The 21,955-nt window shown below is 42.4% G+C and overlaps 1 long non-coding RNA gene across 1 annotated transcript; it reads left to right on the top strand.

The window, feature by feature from the left end:
- Positions 1–616: 616 nt before the first annotated feature.
- Positions 617–21,525, top strand: LOC129146536 (uncharacterized). Its single transcript, XR_008553399.1, has 3 exons — positions 617–662; positions 20,286–20,368; positions 21,407–21,525. It is a non-coding gene; the product is annotated as an uncharacterized LOC129146536 (long non-coding RNA).
- Positions 21,526–21,955: the final 430 nt, after the last annotated feature.

Genomic DNA, 21,955 nt, shown 5'->3' with positions numbered 1-21,955 from the left:
GCATACATTGTGCATAGATGAAAAATGATGTAGGAATTATATAAAATAAAATATTAAAAAAATAAAAATTCTCTTCCAAAATTGTCCTGGGACAACTACCCACTCAAGTGATAGGCATATAACATGCTGAAAATGACAACAACAATAATAATAAATGTACAGGTGTAATTATTCCTCTCCCTGAATTGGACTTTGAAATTGCCTCTTCCTGCTGATCCAAGGAAAGATGGAGACAGATGCAGTTTTGGAGTAAGGACATTAACAACAAGTAAATAAAAACAAGCAAAGTGGGTTCTCTGGTTGATATTCATCAGGAACAAAAGAAAGAAGCAAAATACCTCAGCCCTTCCCCCATGGTCTACCATCCCAGTAGTTCAAAGGCACTGAGTCTGCACTACCTAGGACAAGTCACCTCCAAATCCCCTGGTGATGACCTGGAATCTGGAGTGATTGCCCTGATCTGGCCCATCGTGGAATGATGGCTCAGTAAGTCCTTGCTCTCTTACTCTTCACATCTTGCAGACTCAGTTAAGTTCTCAGTGTAACAAAGGCATCTCCATAAAAGGGAAGGAACCATGCCTCACTGGGTTCCAGTGGTTAAAGGAAAAGTGTTCTGTTGAGCTGTCCAAGGAATGCCCAGCTGAGGGTAGAGCTTAGTCAAGGTGAGTACCTACTCCTCTCAGGAATCTGAGAGGACCATATGCGCCACAAGAGTCAATGGGAGCTGACTCCTAAGATCCTGCATCCTGGATCCTGATTGCCCTGGAGGGAATGAGAAGCCGATTGGGTGCAGAGGATTGCTGACTTTTGAGACAGTTGGTATTAACTGTTGACTAAACCCTTGAAGAACTTGGAGGTGGGATATCCTTCAGATGTGGGATTCCTGAAGCAGAGGCTTCAAATGCCTGCATCAATGGGGCATTGAATGGAGGACACTCTTAGAGCAGACTTACCTCCAGCAAGGCTGCTTCCCTGTCCCAGGGAAGTTCCTAGAAGGCAGGGTAGGCTGTGAGCCATCTGCTGCCAAGGTCCAGCACTGGGTGGCACTCACCTTTCAGGACTTCCTGAATCCCAGGAAGCCCTTGGGGAGATGCAAGCAGGGCAAACTTGCCTCCAATCTGGTTATGTGGGCCATGGCAAGTTGACTCTGCCGATGTCCTTGAACTCACATTTGGACTCCAAGACTGCAGTGAGGCAGGCTGTGTAATTGAGAATGTGGTCCATTCAGTGCTCCATGAATAGGAAGCATTTATTATTATTATTCCATTATTATAATTCAGAGAAAGCCACTGACAGAGGGCCGAGGAGCCAAGGGCAGAACTCAGAGGCAACTTCTGAACTTGTGCTGGGAGGATGGCATGATAATTCCCCCAGCTAGGTCTTTCTGGAAACACACTCAGGCACACAAGTGCCTCTCATTTACATTCTTTCCCTTTTTTTTAAACTCTGTCAAAAAATGGTCAAAAAAAAAGAAAATAAATGTTAAAATACCCTGTTTCCATGATGTTTTAGAGTATCTGTTGGGAGTGGTTGGTGGGGGGATGGGGGACTTTCCTTTCCCAGTAGCTTTTCTAAATAGGAAAAGTGGTGTGGGGTCCATATCTGTGACTTGTCGCAGTGGGGACTTAGTGCTGGGTGGGGACTCACTGACCCTACATGAATTGCCGTGGTGAAACATCTGTTGTCAGCATTCATAGACTGTTCTTAGCATGCGTAGGCCTGAGATGGCCTGATTGGCACCCTGGTCTAATCTGCACACCCATTCTTCTTTGTCTTACCTTTCTCTTTGCATTTCCTTCCTTCCATCTCACCACAAAGTGTATTTCCTGTGTAGGGAGGGGATGTCCTCACCCACCCTCACACTCCCATGGCTATGAGACAGCCAGCACTTGTGTTTCACCATCTTGGGTCTTCCTCCAGAGTGGGGCTCAGGGTGGTCTAGAAGTTTTCAGGGGAGTTAACAACTCCAAGAAAATTTCCTAGGCTGGGATAGTAGGGAGAAGAGAAACAGCCTAAGACATGCCCCACGCTGTTGCCAGGGTCCCAGTGGGGTTGAACCCCAATGCCTGAAGTGATAAGCCCAGTGATAAATATCTCTCAAAGCAGGGCAAACACAGTGCAAAAATGTGTGATCAAGTTTGGGAGTAATAGCAGTGGGTTAGACCACATGCAAAACAGGTAATAATAAAAAGTAAATGTTGGCACCAACATTATTTAAAATTCGTCATCCCTGAGAGGCACAGGAAATCACCCAGGACTTGCCTTCAAGTCTTTTCCCTCTACTGGGTTTCACTCCCCTCTCTAAAGACCTCTTTTACCTCCTGCAAAACTTTTCCTCCAAGCTGCATGGAGGAAATTCCCCAAATGAGTGTGTTGCTGTTTCTCAAAGCAACACACAACTCTCTGATGCCTGAGTCCACATAGTCTCTGCTGCATACAGTTTCAAACGCCTTTGTGGAGGTTTCCAAAGGAAAAGGAAAGGCTCTCAATGAGAGGAGCCATAGGCAGTCATAGAGTAGTGGATTAGGTCTTCCCAGTGCCCATCTGAGACATATTCAGGGTGCACATCTGGGCCATGGGTGCTCCCTCTCCTCATATAGCACTTAGGCTTAGCCGCCATCATGTGGCTGTAACTTCACCTTGCCAGGTGTGTGATGTTCCCATGGCTCAGGTCCTGATCACCTTCCTGCGAAGATGAGGTGCTCTGGAGGGCAGGGTGCTCAGGCGTGGCTGTTGGACACCATGGGGGTGCTACATGAAACTGCCTGTGAACTTGACCCTTAGCAGAAACTGCCTGTGAATTTGACCCAAAAATCACACAGCATGTGATTCCATCCTGTTTCCCCACAAGCTGCTAGTTACCCATCTCCACAGTCTTCAGTAAGAGCCTTGTCCTTAATTACAGCAATAACTTTGATAACAAAGAATTCTGAAATGACCAATTTCTCTGCACCCTTCTTTGAAGAAGAGATGCTCACTGCACAGCTCTCCAGAAGGCCGCTCACAAGTAAAAGTAGCAACGGATCCCTACTCCCCAGACCTGAGATCTTATTTCTCATCATAGGACAGCTAAGATAAGGCCAAATTGGAAATATAGTAACAAAATTCCTGTGAGAAAATATCAAAGCCTCCCCAAGCAAAGTAGAGACTTTAATCCTTGCCATCAGGGCACCAGGCTTTGCAGTCAAAATGCATAATGTGGGTAATAGCAAAGCAAAATGCAGACATTTGGTTCTCTAGATTCTCTGAATTGTGCTAATATAAAAAATAAAACTCATCTGATCTAGTAAAGATGCAAATTGAGATTTTTCTCATGCAGTCATTCCAAATACCACACCTTTCCAAAGCAAGCAAAGCAGCCTGCCTGTGCTTATGCCATTGAACCCTGAGAGAGGGAAGTCCCAGGAACATGCAGTAAGGGCTACATTGGAGGCCTACTCCCTTCCTCACTTTTTTTTTTAAAGATTTATTTATTTATTTATACAAGAACTGGGTACAGTCAGAAGCGTGGGAGGGCGAAAGAATTCACCAGAGTCAGAGCAGAGAGCAGAACAGGCAGACTGGTGAAGTACACTGCTGAGGGGAGCAGCGGGCACGGCAGGAAAGTTCTGCGAGCCATGTGGGACCCTCGGCGGTGACCAGGGATTGAACCAGCGCTGCAGAGGCTGCTGGCAGCTTCGCAACCCAGCGCTCAACCACTGCGCCACCGGGGAGGCCCTCCCTTCCTCACTTTTAATATGTGGATTTGCACATAGAAAATTTATCTATCTATCTATCTATCTATCTATCTATCTATCTATCTATCTATCTATCTATCTATCTATCTATCTGTCTGTCTGTCTGTCTGTCTGTCTGTCTGTCTGTCTGTCTGTCTGTCTGTCTGTCTATCTACCTATTTATCTATCTATCTATCTATCCATCCCAAAAGTTGTGTATTCTATTGACTTGTGACAGTTTTATGTGAAACAAGGGCTGGGGACACTGATCTGGAGACATCATTTAGCCAATAACAAGCTGATTTCTACCCAAAGCCTGCAGAAAGGGCTGCCAGACTGTCACTCCTACAGGATTCAAAGTGGTCAGGGTAATTGGATACAACAAATAGATTCTTGAGGCTGGTCAAGGTAACATATGGTTACCTGTCCAGGGAGGTTAAGGCTTTATTCTCCCCAACTTGGAACTTGTTTATAAGACTTCATTTCATTTTCATTTATTCCTCTGTGTACTCCTCCAGTCATCTAGAACAGATATATGTTTAATATTTATACATCAGACTTGTGTTAAGTACTAGGATATGCAGTGAAAGAGACATGGATTGTGTTTGTTTCCTATTGTTGCCATAAGCATAGTGGCCTGCCACAATGAAAGTCCATTATCCTCTAGTTCTGGGTACCTGAAGTCTGACAAGTTCTCACTGGGCTAAAGTCAAGGTGTAGGCGGGGTTACATTTTCTCTGGAGACTCTAGTGGAGAATCTGCTTCCTCTCTTTCCCAGCTCCCAGAGGCTGCTTGCACTCCTTGGCTTATGATCCATTTTCCATCTTCAAAACCAGCAATATTACATCCCTCTCATGATTCCTGCATAGTTACACCTTCCCCTGGCATGCTGACTTTTTCCTCTACTTTGGACCCCTCAGGATAATCCAGGATAATTTCTTCATTTTAAGATTCTTACCTTATCCACCTCTACAAGGTCACCTTTGCCCTGTGATATATTTATAGATTTCAGGGATTACAGCAATCTGTGGGGCATCATTCTGCCAACTACATAAACCTCTTGGGAGTTTATAAGTAAGCAGAGGTGACACCCAAGCTGGACTGCAGTACCTGGAGATAGATGTGATGAGAAAGGGGTTTCCAAGGTGCTGCAGGTACATATGGGTGAGGCACCCGGACACATGCATAGAAATCAGGAAATATTCCTTAAAGTAAGTGGTACTTGAGCCATGTGCTGAAAAATTATGAGGGCTGATTTGGCAGACTAGGTGAAAAGAAGTTAGGGGCATACACAAAAGTGTGTTTCAGGCAGGAAATTAATATCTGTAAAGTATGCAATTGATAAATCTCAGGAATTCCACATAGGTAGTGAGGTGTGGTGTACAGAGACATTGTGCATGATGAACCATTACACCAGAGAGACAAGAAAGGGACAGTGCAGGCAGAGTCTGGTGTTTCCATGGCTGCACCATACCCTGAGAACTGCTATGCCCCACTGGGTCTTGAAAGCAGGAAATGACACCAGATGATCTACAGTTTCAATAAGTTATGTTGGACATAGGTTGAAAAATTAATTAAGAAAGGGTCAGATTGAAGGTACAGATAGTAGCTGGCAGGATATTGTGGGAATCCAGGAGGAAAGCGATGGACTAATGAGTAAAGCAAGGCAGCTAGAACAGAGGAGGGATGTGTGTGCAGGACATTCATGAAAATCTATTACTTGGGGATTGAATCAGTATTGGGGTGATGAAAGAAGACTGTGATCCTCTCAGGATCTGATTTAGAAAAAAAGAAAGATTAGTTGTAGCTTTCAAAGAGGAAAGTAAGCTAGGTAAATTAAATAAATTTACTGTTTAACAAGTGATGTCTGAGGCAGTTCTAGGCATCAGTAAGTTGGATATCTGGTTCTGGAGCTCAGAAGATAAGTCTAGATGGGGCCAACACTCTTGAAATGTCCTCCATCTGAAGGGCAGCTGCAGACATGGTGGGGGTGAGGCTGCTCCCAGGTGACATCTAGAGGAGGCATGGCAGCCAGGGCAGGGTCCCTAAAGTTCGATGCTGTTTAAGGTTCAGGCAGAGGATAGAGCACACAAGGAAACAGTGACTTACCAAAGCATGGGAGGTCCAGTCACAGCTCACCAGTATTGCAGCCAAATAGGATGAGCACAGCCCATGCAGGCCAGAGGACTCTGCTCTCAGATGCCATGGTGAGGAAGAGCCCAGCCGATGCGATGGATTTCTCAAACTACACTTTTTGTATCCCATCCTTCCTAGAAACAGTCCTGTCTTGGCTACTAGAGATCTTGTATGTGTATGCATGTATTTTGAGGGAGAAGTTGGAACAGATATAGATTCTTAGGTTGAAGATCCAGTAGAGATGGAATGTTTGTAGATGCTCAAGTGACAATGGGAACCTCATGTTACTGGTCACTGGATTGTGCACACCTGCCTCTTTTGAGTCTTTTGTTTGTGTGTTCCTGGGAATAGCCCACAGTCCTTTTTATCACAGGACCTTGTCGCCCTGGTGGTTGGGATAGCAGCGGTGGAATCTAGCACTGCTGACGTTCTCAGTGTTTGTGATGAGCACTTTTGTAGTTTTGGTATTGTGTTTGTTGATCTCTGGCCTCTCTGATTAGGTGTGCTCCCCCTGGTGATGAGAATTTTTTTTTTTTTTGAAAGGAAAATAAACTTTATTTTTTCATTTTAACGGTTTATTTTTTTAATATTTTATTTTATATAATTCTTACAACATTTTTCATTTTTGCATAATGTATGCATTTTCTTTTTTATAATAAATTTTATTTTTATATTCCCCATACAATTGCAAACCCCCCATTCTGACCCCAATCCCTCCCCTCCCGCCCCCCCATCCCCCAAAAAGTGTCTCTGGTTCATAGCTTTTTGTTGATTTTGATTTTCACTTTCTTATAGTTGTTCATTTTCCTGGTCCCTTATTTAAGTTTTCTAGATTCCTGCTATGAGTGAGACCATCTGGTATTTTTCTTTTTCTTTTTGGCTTATTTCACTGAGCATGATCCCTTCCAGTGCCATCCATGTTGCTGCAAATTGCATGTGTTTATCTTTTTTGAATGCTGAGTAATATTCCATGGTGTATATGTACCACATCTTCTTGATCCAGTCATCTACTTTTGGGCATTTGGGCTGTTTCCAAAGCTTAGCTATTGTAAACAGTGCTGCTATAAACATAGGGGTGCAGGTGCTCTTTGGAATTGATGTTTCTGTGTCTTTTGGGTAAATACCTAGGAGTGGAATTGCTGGATCATATGGAAGCTCTATGTTTAGTAGGTCAAGAAATCTCCACACAGCTCTCCATAGTGGTTGGACCAGTTTGCACTCCCACCAACAGTGCAAGAGAGTTCCTTTTTCTCCACAACCTCGCCAACATTTGTTGTTGCTAGTTTTTTTAATATGTGCCATTCTCACTGGTGTGAGATGGTATCTCATGGTAGTTTTGATTTGCATTTCCCTGATGACAAGTGATGTTGAACATTTTTTCATATGCCTGTTGGCCATTTGCATTTCCTCTTCAGAGAAGTTTCTTTTTAGCTCTTCTGCCCATTTTTTGACTGGGTTATTTTCTTTGATGTTGTTGAGTCTCATCAGCTCTTTGCAGATTTTTGTGATCAGTCCTTTATCATTAGTGTTGGGTGCAAAAATGTTCTCCCAGTCAGTGATGAGAATTTTAAGGACTGTAAAGGACACAGCTGTTGCAGAGCACCTCGTAGGCCATCACATCACTCCATAGATGCCAAACAATAGTGGTCCGAGATCTCCTTGCAGAAATATTCTCCTTCTTTCTCCAAGTAGGGAGTCTTTCTTTATGATGGAATGTGATTGTTATGGGCAGTCAAATCAGAGGGGGGTGAACTAAAAGGAAAATATCACAAACATTTTGGAGGGCAGTTCCTTGAGGGTGGTCCTGAGTTTTCTCACCTGCTCCCATGAGGCAGTTGGGTATCAGAGAGCCAAAGACTTATCCCCATAGCTCCTGCAGCATTTCTTTTTTTTTTTTTTTTTGAAAGATTTAATTTAGTTATGCATACCAGAGCTTGGGGTACAGGCCAGGGATGCAGGGGGTAAGAGGATTCACTAGAGACAGTGGGGAACAGAACAGATGGATTGACTGAAATACACTGCTGAGGGGAGCAGTGGGAAGAAGGAGCCATCTGCCTCGCCATGTGGGTTGCTCCCTGGCCAGCCAGGGATTGAACTCATGCTGCAGAGGCTGTGGACTGCTTATAGTGCAGTGCTCAACCCCCTGTGCCACCAGGAAGGCTCTCCTGAAGCATTTCTGATTTGGGTCTTTTTTTTGTTATCCAACTGCAGAGAGGCAGGATGAATGAGGTGGTTGTTGGTACAGGATTTTTAATGTGCTCATGCATCCAGGTTCTCTGGCAGGCAGCTGAAATTAGGGAAGACAGAGGGGATCTCATCATGCCCCAAAGTGTTTCTTTGGGGCACCATGTGTTGGTGTTCATTGTTGCCAGTGCCGTTTTTTAAGGGCTGCATTGGAAAAATGCCATGATTAGGTAAGAAATTGCAACACCATGGCACCTTTTCTTCTTCCATTGTTGAAGATTTTAAGCCTTAGTCAAGCTGTTCCTGCAATTCTCAAACCTTGTAACTTTCTCAGGTGAGTGTGTCAAGAGCACTGAGAACATAATCTTCTTGAACATAGAGACATCGTCTGTTCAGAGGAAATTGTGCCTCAGTGGTAACCATTTTGTATTCAACTTTGGGAATGTGAAAGGATGCGAGTAAGTTATGAGGGTGGCTTTGCAAGAAATAATGATTGTGACAGGCCTGGGTTCTCCATTCTGGGTAAGAGCACTGGGCTTTGAGTTGGACTGTAGTCTCTGTGTTAAGTTCTTCACCTGTAAACTATGAGGAATTGAAAGGCACATTCTCTGATATTTATATTCCTCTTCTAAATAAGATGTTCTCTTAAATATCTCCACCCACTCTACATTTCTTGGATTCTAATTCCATCAAGTGTGTGTCACACTGTTTCTCCCAGAAGGAGATCTGAAAGAATCTTGATTCCTAATAGAATCATCAGGACAAGTGCACCAAGGGCAAGATTTCAAATGACTTCTTGTTACTGAGAATATTAAAAATAATGGTCTCTGCTCAAGGTGACAGGATTTAGGCCAAAGCTAAAAGCCAGGATGAGCCAGTTTCCAATAGTCATTCAAAGCCCTGAATGGTTAAATCGTGAGTCCAATATTTAGAGATTGTTAGAATTTAGTGTACTGATGTTCAGTATTCTAAATGAGCATGGAGTTGCTTGGAAGAAGGAGGGGGATGGAGAGTGTAGGAAGCGAGAGAAGGGAGAGGAAGAGGAAGGGAGTGGGGGAGAGAATCAGAGAGAGAGATAGGAAAAAAGGAAGAAAAAACCTAAACTCAGAGTTCATTTGGGTTTCTTGCAAAGCTTGAGTGATATCTTGAAGAACTTCTAATATAAAATTAATAAGAAGTCTTAGTTACCAACCTGTTATCTCCAAATAACCCTTAGCAAGTCAAACACAAAAAGAAATACATTCAACTATCCATTTTAAAGTGATTCTTCTAAGATAGCTGTCTTATTTAATTATTACTATGATTTTGCTATTTAACAAGCATCTCCAAAACCAAAAGCCTAGAACAGTAAATACATATAATTGCTCATGTGTCAGTGTGTCAGTTAGGGTTTGGCTGATCCAGACTGGGTTTGACTGGGAAATGCTGCCTCAGACTACATCAGCTAGGGTAGCTCTTCCTTATATGTTTCTTATACTGCATGGGTCAGCAGGCTAACTGGGGCATGCCAGCCCCATTGGCAGAGTCATGAGGGTAACTGGAAATATGCAAGGAAATTCTTAGGAAGGGTCATAGAACAGGAAATTCTACCCACAACCCATTGCTGCAGCAATTGGAGAGAAGTGATCAAATAACTAACTGAGTAATAATATAAAGAGATACACTTCCCTTATAAAGAATAATTGCAGAGTCACAAGGCAAAGAGCATGGAGCAAATGAAGAATCATGGTCAATAGGGAATATACTTAACAAGCTTCATTATGTCACTGATTCTTCTGGGACCCTTCTACTTGAGCCCCACATCTGTCTTGATGTCCTCATTTATGTCTTTTGCTGGATTCCAGTCATATACCTCAATCCCATGTGTTATTTCTGGTCTGTTTCCAGACTTTGTCCTATAGCCAAACATTCCTGGTGAGTTCAGTCTGACAACTCCCCACTGAGGTCACTGGCATCTTCCTGAGGGTCTCCCAGTCACTGCAGCAAAGCCTTTCCTGGCCTCTTAGTCTTAAGCAATGACAGATGGGAGCCATCTGGGACAGGACCCAAATTACCACAGGCAAAGCAGGCCACTGGCACATGCTTTTTCTTATTGAACATAATTACTGATCCAATTGCTCTTATATGGGTCCATTTCATGTGTATTTCATATCTTTGATGTCCCAATGAAACTTTTTAACTTATAAATGCCTGTAAAATATGAAGATCATAAAAAGAGCTTCTGCTTCAGAAAGACAACTGAGCCACCTGCTGGTATTGGCTTCAACAATTACCAAACTGTGTGCACACTTTGATTCATGGCCCACCTCCATTTGCTTCCTTCCTCTTGTCCTTGGATCAAGGTTAATGCTGAAAGAAGCACGACTCTCATGGGCCCTTCTAATTTATAATGAGAAGACTCAGGTAAAGCAAGGTGAAGTCATAAGTAGAGAATGAGCTCCAGAACAGCCATAAAATTAAAATAAAATCAAAATAGTGCATTAGTATGATTACTCTGCATTTTCTTTTGTATTAATAACAAGTCTCCCTTTAGCAATATACAACTATTTCTCATGTCCTTTTTTGGTTTTGCCAATGGTTGTTTTACACTTGATAAGTCTCAGAAATTGCTGCCAGATGTTCTCATTGTGTCTACAATATTGTGCTGTGAAAAACAGATTATGATTTTCCATTGTGCATATGTAGTAGGTGTGGAGTAAGGAGGTGGAGAACATTGTGTTGGTGTCCATGAAGTCCCTCCAGTTATTTCTCCAGTGGTTTTGTTTAGTTTGGTGTGCTTCTTCAAGTCCAATTCTGAGATCCTTTTATAGGTCTGACTCACTGACACGGTACTTGAAGCCCAGCTCTGCTCCCTCAAGATAGAACTAATTCTGTGGTGCAGTTGGAGCTTGAGTTTCCCATGGTTGAGCTGAGATCGATGTCCTGAGACAACATACCTGTTTCTTTGCTCTGTCCCTTCCTTTTCCATGTCCTGCTTTTCTCATGCATATGTAAGTTTCTCCCAAGACTTCCCTAAGTAAATCATTACCCAGGAGCCCCCATCCCAGGCTCTGCCTCTGAGATACTGGTCTCAAGACCATTCCTTTCCATTGGCCAGGAAGTGGACCCTCAGTTTAAATAAATATCCTTCTAGTTACACACACAGAAAATGGCAGTACAAGGATTCCATCTCAGGTCCTCTACTTTGACGTCAAGTTCTCTTTTCAATCCTCTGCTATACGCCTCTGCCTCATCACTCATTCCATGGGTTGCTCTGTGTAAGGCAGTGATGTCTTCAGTCCCAGGGAGCTGGGATCTGCCCTGACCTGCCTGTAACATGTGCAAGTCCCTGACCAAGAGCACAAATTGAAGACTGCAAGTCATGTGTCTAAACATTTAATAATTATAAAGTAAAAATATTGCTACACGAAATATGTCTATCATCTACCATACTTGAAGATGCCATTACAAGACCCTAGAAAGCTAAGTTTAGTTTAGAACTCTTGGACTCTCTGGCATTCCACAGCAAAAGTGGCGGTGAAAGCTGAGCTGGCTCTGCCCTCTGCTCCTGACTCAAGCCCCATCCCTCTCCCACCCTGACTCATCTTGTGCTCCCTTGTGAGAGAACTTGTACACACAGAGACACTCTAAACCTTCACACCTACTGCAAATGGCCATACCTCAACTATATGTTGACCTGGTGGTGTATACATAGGATAAAGTCGTAAATCCATCAAGTAGGGACTTCTGGGTCTTTGAATAGGGGGTTCGTAGGTTCTGAGAACATGGAATGCAGTGCAGGGTCCAGGTAGATGGGTCCCTTTGGCACATGTAATTCATGAATTGTGGAATGAGATAGTAACAGTCAAGATGACCCTCGTAATTATGTTACTTAGAGGAGCAGCCCCTGTTTCTCCTTTTCAAGATGGTAATGTTTTCTCTGACTACATCCCCTTGGTCAAGTTACTTTACCTGGTGGCCAGTTTCTGGATCTGCAAAGTGAGGTCTTTGGATTGTACAATCTTTTTTTTTTTTAAATAAATTTTATTTTTATTTCCCCATACAATAGCAATCCCCTTATTTTGACCCCAGTCCTTCCCCTCCCCGCCCCCCACTCCCCATAGAGTGTCTCTGGTTCATAGCTTTTTGTTGATTTTGATTTTCACTTTCTTATAGTTATTCATTTTCCTGGTCCCTTATTTAAGTTTTCTAGATTCCTGCTATGAGTGAGACCATCCGGTATTTTTCTTTTTCTTTCAGGCTATGTCACTGAGCATGATCCCTTCCAGCGCCATCCATGTTGCTGCAAATTGCATGTGCTTATCTTTTTTGAATGCTGAGTAATATTCCATGGTGTATATGTACCACATCTTCTTGATCCAGTCATCTATTTTTGGGCATTTGGGTTGTTTCCAAAGCTTAGCTATTGTAAACAGTGCTGCTATAAACATAGGGGTGCAGGTGCTCTTTGGAATTGATGTTTCTGTGTCCTTTGGGTAAATACCTAGGAGTGGAATTGCTGGATCATATGGAAGCTCTATGTTTGGTAGGTCCAGAAATCTCCACACAGCTCTCCATAGTGGTTGGACCAGTTTGCACTCCCACCAACAGTGCAGGAGTGTTCCTTTTTCTCCACATCTCACCAACATTTGTTGTTGCTAGTTTTTTTAATATGTGCCATTCTCACTGGTGTAAGATGGTATCTCATGGTAGTTTTGATTTGCATTTCCCTGATGACAAGTGATGTTGAACATTTTTTCATATGCCTGTTGGCCATTTGCATTTCCTCTTCAGAGAAGTTTCTTTTTAGCTCTTCTGCCCATTTTTTGACTGGATTATTTTCTTTGTTGTTGTTAAGTCTCATCAGCTCTTTGCAGATTTTTGTGATCAGTCCTTTATCATTAGTGTTGGGTGCAAAAATGTTCTCCCAGTTGGTGGGGTTTCTCTTTGTTTTTTCTATTGTCTCTTTTGCTGTGCAGAAGCTCTTTAATTTGATGTAGTCCCAGTTGTTTATCTTTGTCTTCACTATCCCTGCTTTGGGTGATGTGTCTGTAAAGATGTCTTTGATGTGTATATCACATAGTGTTTTGCCTATATTTCCTTCTATGTATTTTATGGTTTCCGGTCTTATGTCTAGTTCTTTAATCCATTTTGAGTTGATTTTTGTGTATGGTATGAGGTAGTGGTCAAGCTTCATTCTTTTGCATGTAGCGACCCAGTTTTCCCAGCACCATTTATTGAACAAACTTTCTTTGCTCCAATGCATATTCTTTGCTCCTTTGTCAAAAATTAGTTGACCATAAATCTGTGGGTTTATTTCTGGATTTTCTATTCGATTCCATTGGTCTGTGTGTCTATTCTTGTTCCAATACTGCTGCGGACCAGCACAGCAGTGAACGATGAGGCCGTCTCAGGGTTGAGAGACTGTGCAGGGTGGTCAGGGATTCGGCGAAAGAAATGACAAACAGACACACTTCAAGAGAGTGAAAATCTGAGTGTAATTCTCTTTGAGTTTGTGACCAGTATATATATATATGTTTTCTAAAAGCATAGGAACAGTGAATATCAATGAAATCAGCTTGCTCATGGGTTTAGCTTATCATTGACAGGGCAGTGATTTACATCTGGACCTAGCCGCATTCCTAAGTAGATAGACCATTAGTTTTGTTTTTAAACTATATAATCACATTTTTTGTTTTACTAACTACTTTTTCACCTAAACTATATTTTAATTATTATTATTACACAGGGTGTAGTAATGTTTTATTTGAGTCAGACTTGTTTAAGGATTTCATATGATTTTTTAATTAACAACCAATGACCTTTATAGAAGAAAGAAGGAAGTTTAGAAAGACAATAAGGGAAAAAAGTTTGTAATTCTAGAAAGACGAGATAAGGTTTTTTGTAGTAGCATTCTTGTAGTGGTTCCTGGTGGTCATTATCTTTTGATAAGCATCTGTCTTATCTATGTCTTCAGGGAACTTTGCTGTACTCCCCTGCAGGCTGGATCCTTGCCCATCCGGACCTAGGGACCTTGACAAAAGCCATTAACCCTAAAGGTCACTGCAGGGGGAGGTGCAGCACAATACCATGCAGTTTTGATGGTTATGGCTTTGTAGTATAGTTTGAAGTCTGGGAGTGTGATGCCTCCATTCCCTTCTTTTTTTTTTTTCAGGAGAGCTTTGGCTATTCAGGGTTTTTGGTGATTCCATATGAATTTCATCAATAATTGTTCTATTTCTTTGAAGAATGACATTGAAATTTTTATTAGAATAGCATTGAATCTATATATTGCTTTTGGTAGGATGGCCATTTTGATAAAGTTAATTCTTCCAATCCATGAGCAGGGGATGTCTTTCCATTTCTTTGTGTCTTCTTCTATTTCTTTTAACAGCGTTTTATAGTTTTCTTTTTATAGGTCCTTTACCTCTTTTGTTAGATTTATTCCCAAGTATGTGATTTTTTTTTTGTTTAGATAATAAAAGGGATGGTTTTTTTTTATTTCTTCTTCAGATTTATTGTTTGTGTATAGGAAGGCACCTGACTACTTTTGCATGTTGATTTTGTATTCTGCCACTTTACTGAACTGATTGATGAGTTGAATTAGTTTTTCTGTGAAGTTTTTGGGGTTCTCTCTATATATTATCATATCATCTGCAAATAGTGATAGTTTGACTTCTTTTCCTATTTGGATTCCTTGTATGTCTTTCTCTTGTCTTCTTGCTCAGGCTAGGACTTCCAGTATTATATTGAAAAGCAGAGGTGAGAGTGGACATCCTTGTCTTGTTCCAGATCTTAATGGAAATGCTTTCAGCTTTTCACCATTGAGAATGACACTGGCTGTTGGCTTATCATATATGGCCTTTATGATGTTGAGGTATGTTCCTTGTATCCCAAGAATTTCAAGGGCTTTTATCATGAATGGGTGTTGCACTTTGTCAAAAGCTTTCTCAGCATCTATTGATATTATCATATGGTTTTTATATTTCTTTTTGTTGATGTGTTGGATAACGTTGATTGATTTTCGGGTGTTGAACCATCCTTGTGTCCCTGGCATGAATCCTACTTGGTTGTGGTGAATTATCTTATGGATACATTGTTGGATTCTGATTGCTAAAATTTTATTGAGGATTTTTGCATCAGTGTCCATTAGGGAGATTGGCCTGTAGTTTTCCTTTTTTGTGTTGTCCTTGTTCGGTTTTGGTATTAGTGCAATGTTGGCTTCATAGAACATGTTTGGTATTGTCCCTTCCTTCTCAATTTTTTGGAAGAGTTTGTGAAGGATAGGCACTAATTCGTCTCTGAATGTTTGGTAAAATTCATTTGTAAATCCATCAGGTCCTGGGCTTTTGTTTTTGGGGAGGCTTTTGATTACCATTTCAATTTCGCTGCTTGTAATTGGTCTGTTTAGGTGTTCTATTTCTTCTTTATCTAGCTTTGGGTGATGGTAGAGTTGTAGGAATTTGTCCATGTTTTCTAGATTGTTGAACTTGTTTCCATATAACTGTTCATAGTAGTTACTGATTATTCCTTTGATTTCTGCTGTGTCCATTGTGATTTCTCCTCTTTCACTTATGATCCTGTTTATTTGTGCTGTCTCCCTTTTTTCCTTTGTGAGCCTGGCTAGGTGTTTGTCTATTTTACTGATTTTTTTGAAGAACCAGCTCTTGGTTTCATTGATCTTTTGGATTCTTATTTTAGCTTCAATTTCATTTATTTCTGCTTTGGTTTTTATTATTTCTTTTCTTCTACTGGTTTTGGGTTTTTTTTGTTGTTCTTTTTCTAGATCTTTGAGCTTCGAGTTTAGGTTGTTTCTTTGAGTTCTTTCTTGTTTCTTGATGTGAGCCTCTATTGCTTATATTTTCCACTTATTACTGCTTTTGCTACATCCCATACATTTAGGAAATTGGTGTCCTCATTGTCATTCAATTCAAAGAATTTTTTAATCTCTTCTTTGATCTCCTCATTAGTCCAGTGGTCTTCCAGTAGTGTGGTTTTCAATCTCCATGAGGTAGGAGAGTTCCTTGCCTTCTTTTTATGGTTTATTTCTAGTTTGATGCCTTCATGGTCAGAAAAGATGGTTGGTATGATTTCAATCTTGGTGTATCTGTTGATGTTTGTCTTATTTCCCAGTATGTGATCGATCCTGGAGAATGATTCGTGTGCACTTGAGAAAAATGTGCACTCCGTTTTTTGGGGGTTTAGTGTTCTATAGATGTCTGTTAAGCTCAAGCACTCTAGGTCCTTATTTAGAGCTTTAGTGTCTTTACTGATTTTTTGTCTCGTTGATCTGTCCATTGTTGATAATGGTGTGTTGAAGTCTCCCACTCCGTATGTGTTTTCTCTGATGTCTGTTTTCAGAGATGACAATAGTTGTCTGATATATTTTGTTGCTCTTTGGTTTGGTGAATATATGTTAATGAGTGTTATTTCTTCTTGAAGTATTGTCCCCTTGATCATAATGTAGTGACCGTTGGGGTCTCTTTTTATCTTTTTGAGTTTGAAATCTGTTTTATCTGATATAAGTATAGCTGCTCCTGCTTTCTTTTTTGGTCCATTTGCTTGTAGGATTGCTTTCCATCCTTTCACTTTGAGTCTATTTTTATCTTTTGTAGCTAAAAGTGTTTCCTGGAGACAGCAAAAGGTTGGGTTTTGTTTCTTAATCCAGCCTGTGACTCTGTGTCTTTTTATTGAAGAATTTAGTCCACTTACATTTAAAGTTAATATTGATATGTTAGCATCTGTTTTTGCCATTGTGTTTGTCTTTCCTTTGATTTTATCTATTTATTCTTTAAATAACTTTTTTTTTGGCCTTCTTTTCTTGTTATTCGTACCTCTGAGGTTCTGGCTTTAGGACTCCTTGTAGTATTTTTTGGAGCCGGGGTTTAGTTGTAATGAAATTCCAGAATTTCTGTTTATCTGGGAAGTTCGTTATTCTTTCTTCATAGAGGAAGGAGAGCTTTGCGGGATAGAGTATTCTTGGTTGGCATCTGTTTTCTTGGAGTCTGTTGACTATGTCCCTCCACTCTCTCCTTGCCCGTAGTACTTCTTCGGAGAATTCTGATGTCAGCCTGATTGGTTTTCCTTTGAATGTTATCTGTTTCTTCCCTCTTGTCAGCTTCATTATTTTTTCCTTGTCCTGGATTCTTGGGAGCTTTACTATTATGTGTCTTGCTGTATTTTTCCTTTCATTGTGGAAGTTTGGTGTTCTTTTTGCTTCTTGTATATCAATTTTCATCTCCTTCTTCACGTTTGGGAAGTTCTCTTCAATTATCTCCTTGAATATTTTCTCTGTTCCTACATCTCTCTCCTCTCCTTCTGGTATTCCTATAACTCTTATATTTCCTTTCCTCGTGGAGTCAGACAGTTCCCGAAGTCTTTCTTCGGTCTTTTTCCTTTTTACTCTCTTTCCTTTTCTGTTTTGGTTCTTTTTATTTCTGTGTCTTCAAGAGTACTTATTTGTTCTTCCCTTTCATCTCTTCTGCTTTCATTGCTTTTCCCAGAGTTCTTTAGTGCCTCCATTAATTCTTTGATCTCCTGCATTTCTCTCACTTCCTTCTTTAGGGACTCAATTTCATTCTTCTGATCGTTGATTATTTTTCCCTTATCATTGTTTTCCTTTATGACTTCTGTCATTTTTTTAATCATGGCAATTTTAAATTCTCTTTCTGGAAGGTTCAGAAATTCTTCCAAGTTACTGTCGTTGCAATCTGGGGAGTGGTTTTCTTTTTGTGGTGTGCTTTTTTCCTGAGGAGTTGCTAGGTTGCGTGTGGTTCTTCTACTCCCTACTGTATGTTTTTTTAATTTGCTGTATGCATTGGGACACTGTGTTGCTGGGACTGGCCGGCATCTTGGGTGAACTTCTCCGCTCTCTCTGGATCCTCCGGGAGCCATCTGTTGGTTTCAAGCAGTCTTTACTGAAGAAAGGTCCCTGTTCTAAAATGCCGATGCGGGGACACACTCCCCTGTGCGCCTGGTCTGCCCTGGCGGTGGGTTTCCGCTCCCCCTCTGTGCTCGGACTGCAAGCCAGAAGGGGCCTGGCATGGGCAAACTTCCCAGGTTACCTCTGGCTCCTCTGGGTGCCTTCTGCTGGCTTCAGGCAGTCTTTACTGAAGAAATGTCCCTGTTCTAAAATGGCAATGCGGGACGCACTCTCTGTGCACCCGGTCTCGGGCACCCTCTTCTGCGAGCCCGGGCTGCCCCAGTGGGTGCCCGCTCCCCCTCTTGGCTTGGACTGCTGGTCAGAAGGGGCCTGGCATGGGTGAACTTCCCAGCTCACCACTGGCTCCTCTGGGAGCCTTCTGCTGGGTTCAAGAATTCTTTTCTGAAGAAAGGTTCCTGTTCTATGGGGTGTTGGTTGGATTTTACAATCTTAAAGTCTTTCCTTGGCATACGAGTATATGATTGTCATCTAGCAAGATATGAGGACACCATGAAAGAAAAGAAAAAGCTCTGTAAACAAATTTGTATTTAAAAAAACAATGCTGTGGGAGGGTGTATCCTGGTAAGGAAAGGACTTAAGAGACGCGTCACCCAGGCAGTAAATTTCCTTTGGGTCCACACGTTCAGTATCTCCACATGAGAATTGTTTCCATAGCACATTTCATGTACAGCACCTATGGCTCAACTACAAAGAACCTGTGAGCATTTATCTACATTCACCCTTCCTGAGATAAGAGCCAGGATGTGTTTTGAAAGGGAATACTGCTTTCAAAAGCAGAACCACAGCACAGAGTTCTGGCAGAGTGCTGTACTTTCACACTTACCGGCCTGGCCATCCATATTTCATGTTAACATACTGATTAATATTTAAACCTGTTCAAGTCGTACTTAAGCAACAATTTTTATTTCTCCAGGGGTTCTCCAAACAAAGCCAACATGTTCACTTTATTGAAGTTTATCACACCTACATGCACAAACCTCACCATCTCCAACATGGCAGCAAAGGCTGGAACTCATAATACCAGCTCAAACCTGTTGGAACCTGGGTCAAGGTGGTGATCTTGGCAAGCCCTGGATCTCCTTCTTGTTGGGTAGTTGGCTCCTTTGCCTCACATTTGGTATAATGGATACACGTGAAAGCAACACCATTAGCCATGTTTTCTCACTGCCCTATTCAAGGAAGCAACTGCATGAATTCTACTGCCTGGAGTAGGTGTCTACCCAATCCATCCACTTCAAGTAGCATCTGGGACCCCAGGGGACAGTCAGACAATCCTCCCTTGAAATGCCCTCTCTAGGTGGGGCCATGGTTAGGCCTTGGGATGGGCATGACCACCCTGGTACCCAGCTGTGGGAATGTCAAGAGGGCCTTTCCTTCTCGAATGAGCTGGCATTTCACATCACTCTTCTTGATTCTGGAGGTTTCCTGAAAAGGAAAGTAAATATGTTCTGAGAAGCAGTACACCTTATGAATGTGCATTCTGCTGGGGTAGCTGGGACATTCAACATTTCATAATCAAATACAAGACAACATAAAGACAGAGGTAAGCACATTTTTAGTGTGAAATGTGTTATTCAATGGTATCAGCAGGATGGAGCTGCTACAGGGAATGAGCTTGATGGTTCCTGCTCCCCAAGGGGGTCTCTTCAGAGACCCAGACAGCGCCCATTGTGTTTGGATTTGAACACTAGAAATCCGTTCTCTCCAATCGGAAGACTGTAGGTTGTGCAATCATACAAATGTTTTGATCTCTGATACATTCATTCTCCTTGAATTTCAGGAAAATTTATGTATAGAGATGTGTCCATAATTGCAAAGTTAGAGAGGAGCAACTCCTGCCCACAGCTTGCTTTACAGGTCAGTGCTCCAGGACTCTAGCTGATTACTAGGATATTAAAACAAATAAATAAAGAGGAGCAGCTGTCATGGTGGCAGGAAATAAGACACTGGTATTTAGACATTCTTGCCTCATCTCCTGTTTTCTAAGGACAGAGGCCTGGGAGGCAGTGGTGTGGGGGCCAGCGTGCAAAGCAGCTTTCTTATAAAAGTAGGGAAGGAGCATGAGTTATAAACTTTGTCATTCTTTCCTAATCACAGTCTAGGCCCCAAGCAAATCTAGGGGATAGCTGATAAATCTACAGGAAGCGTCATGGATGAAAAGCTGGAATCAAATGCCAAGCTAGGGTGAGAAGTCAGAGTTGAAGAAGTAAGGGCATTTCAGAATAAGGAAGTTTATTTTGCTAGAAAGGAAAAGCTTGGGAGGAGATTATTTTTCATCTTGACATGTCCATAGGACATATCCCTGTTCTGGTATTTTTTTGTTTCAGGCTTGCCAGAATGAAAAACAAACAAAAAAACTGAACCAAGAAAAGAAAAGAAAGAGAAAAAAGGAAATACATTCAGGCCCAAGGTAAGATCTGCTCCAAGCCCCTGGGATGATCTGTGTGTTTCAAAGCATTCTCCTCCGAGTTTACCCCCTCCCACAGCAGGCAGAGTCTAGATGTCCAGCCATCTAGATGCTTAGTCTAGGGTCTCAAGGAGGTGTGCTCGATATGCCCCAAAGGGGACCAGAAGGTAATAGCAATTCTGTTTGTATTTTTTTTTAAAGATTTGTTTATTTATTTATTTATACAAGCACTGGGTATAGTCAGAAGCGCGGGAGGGTGAGAGAATTCACCAGAGCCAGAGCGGGGGGCAGAGCAGGCAGAAGGACCGAAGTACACTGCTGAGGGGAGCAGCAGGTGGCAGGAGAGGTCTGCGCCCCGTGTGGGACCCTCCTCCAGTGGCCGGGGAGCACCCGGGGGTCGAACCAGTGCTGCAGAGGCTGCGGGCAGCTTCGCAACCCAGCGCTCAACCACTGCGCCACCGGGGAGGCCCCTCTGTTTGCATTTTTAATCTCAATCTTTTCAGTGCTCTATTGAGGGCCTGCACTATAAAGTACTCTTGCCTGTGGTCTGCAATGTGCTATTCCTTATAAAGAAGTGCACAGGGCCTCCCCGGTGGCGCAGCGGTTGAGCGCTGGGTTGCGAAGCTGCGCGCGGCCTCTGCGGCGCTGGTTCGATCCCCGGCTGCTCCCCGGCCACCAGAGGAGGGTCCCACATGGCGCGCAGACCTCTCCTGCCGCCCGCTGCTCCCCTCAGCAGTGTGCTTCGGTCCTTCTGCCTGCTCTGCTCCCCGCTCTGGCTCTGGTGAATTCTCTCGCCCTCCCGCGCTTCTGACTGTACCCAGTGCATGTATAAACAAAACAAACAAACAAACCAGCAAACAAATAAATAAAGCATGCCTCTATAAAAAAAAAAAAAATAAAGAAGTGCACACACATTAGGGTAGTTCATGGAGGAGGTGCCTGGTCAAATAGACAAAGGGCCATGGCTTGGAAGTTTGTCTGGAAAATTGTGTGTGGTTTTGGGAATTTCTTCAGTAATGCAAAACCATTTGGACTCTTTAGAGCATGCTGTTGTCTTTATCTGGGCCCTGCTCTGAGACTCAAGTATAAGAAGAGGGAATAGAATGGAAGCTCCTGGAGGCAGCGTATGCAAGTGTATATTCACCCCTTGATTGAATAAATATGATTCTCCATCACCAGTCTTTCAGACCAACATCTGCACTCTTGATTATAGGAGTTTTGGCTGCAAGCATCATAAGCCATAAGCTGTTGCACCGGACTAAGCTGGAAGGCAAAGTCAAGTCAGTTTATCTTTGGAAACTTCCCAAATGCTTTTGATACCCACTGTGCATGACTGCACTGTCTCATCAAACCACTCCTGGAAACTCCTGTTCTCTAGCCCCTGGCACCTGGGTGCATGGGTCCTCTTGGGAGAATGTCTCTTATCTCCTCTTTTGCTCAAGGCTGGAGGTCCTTTAGGAGCAATTTTCAGAAGGCATAGCCTTAGGAGAAGGATCTGAGAAGTCTTTGGCTCCTGGGGATAGGTCAGCCCTCTGGCCCATTGCTCCTCTGAAGTGCTGTTACATTTTCCATCACGGAGCACTGGGCAGC

This window comes from Talpa occidentalis, unplaced genomic scaffold (genome assembly GCF_014898055.3).
Source record: "Talpa occidentalis isolate TD23 unplaced genomic scaffold, MPIMG_talOcc4v2.1 talOcc4.10, whole genome shotgun sequence".
NCBI lineage: Eukaryota > Metazoa > Chordata > Mammalia > Eulipotyphla > Talpidae > Talpa > Talpa occidentalis.
This window is presented reverse-complemented; position numbering and strand designations above follow the sequence as displayed.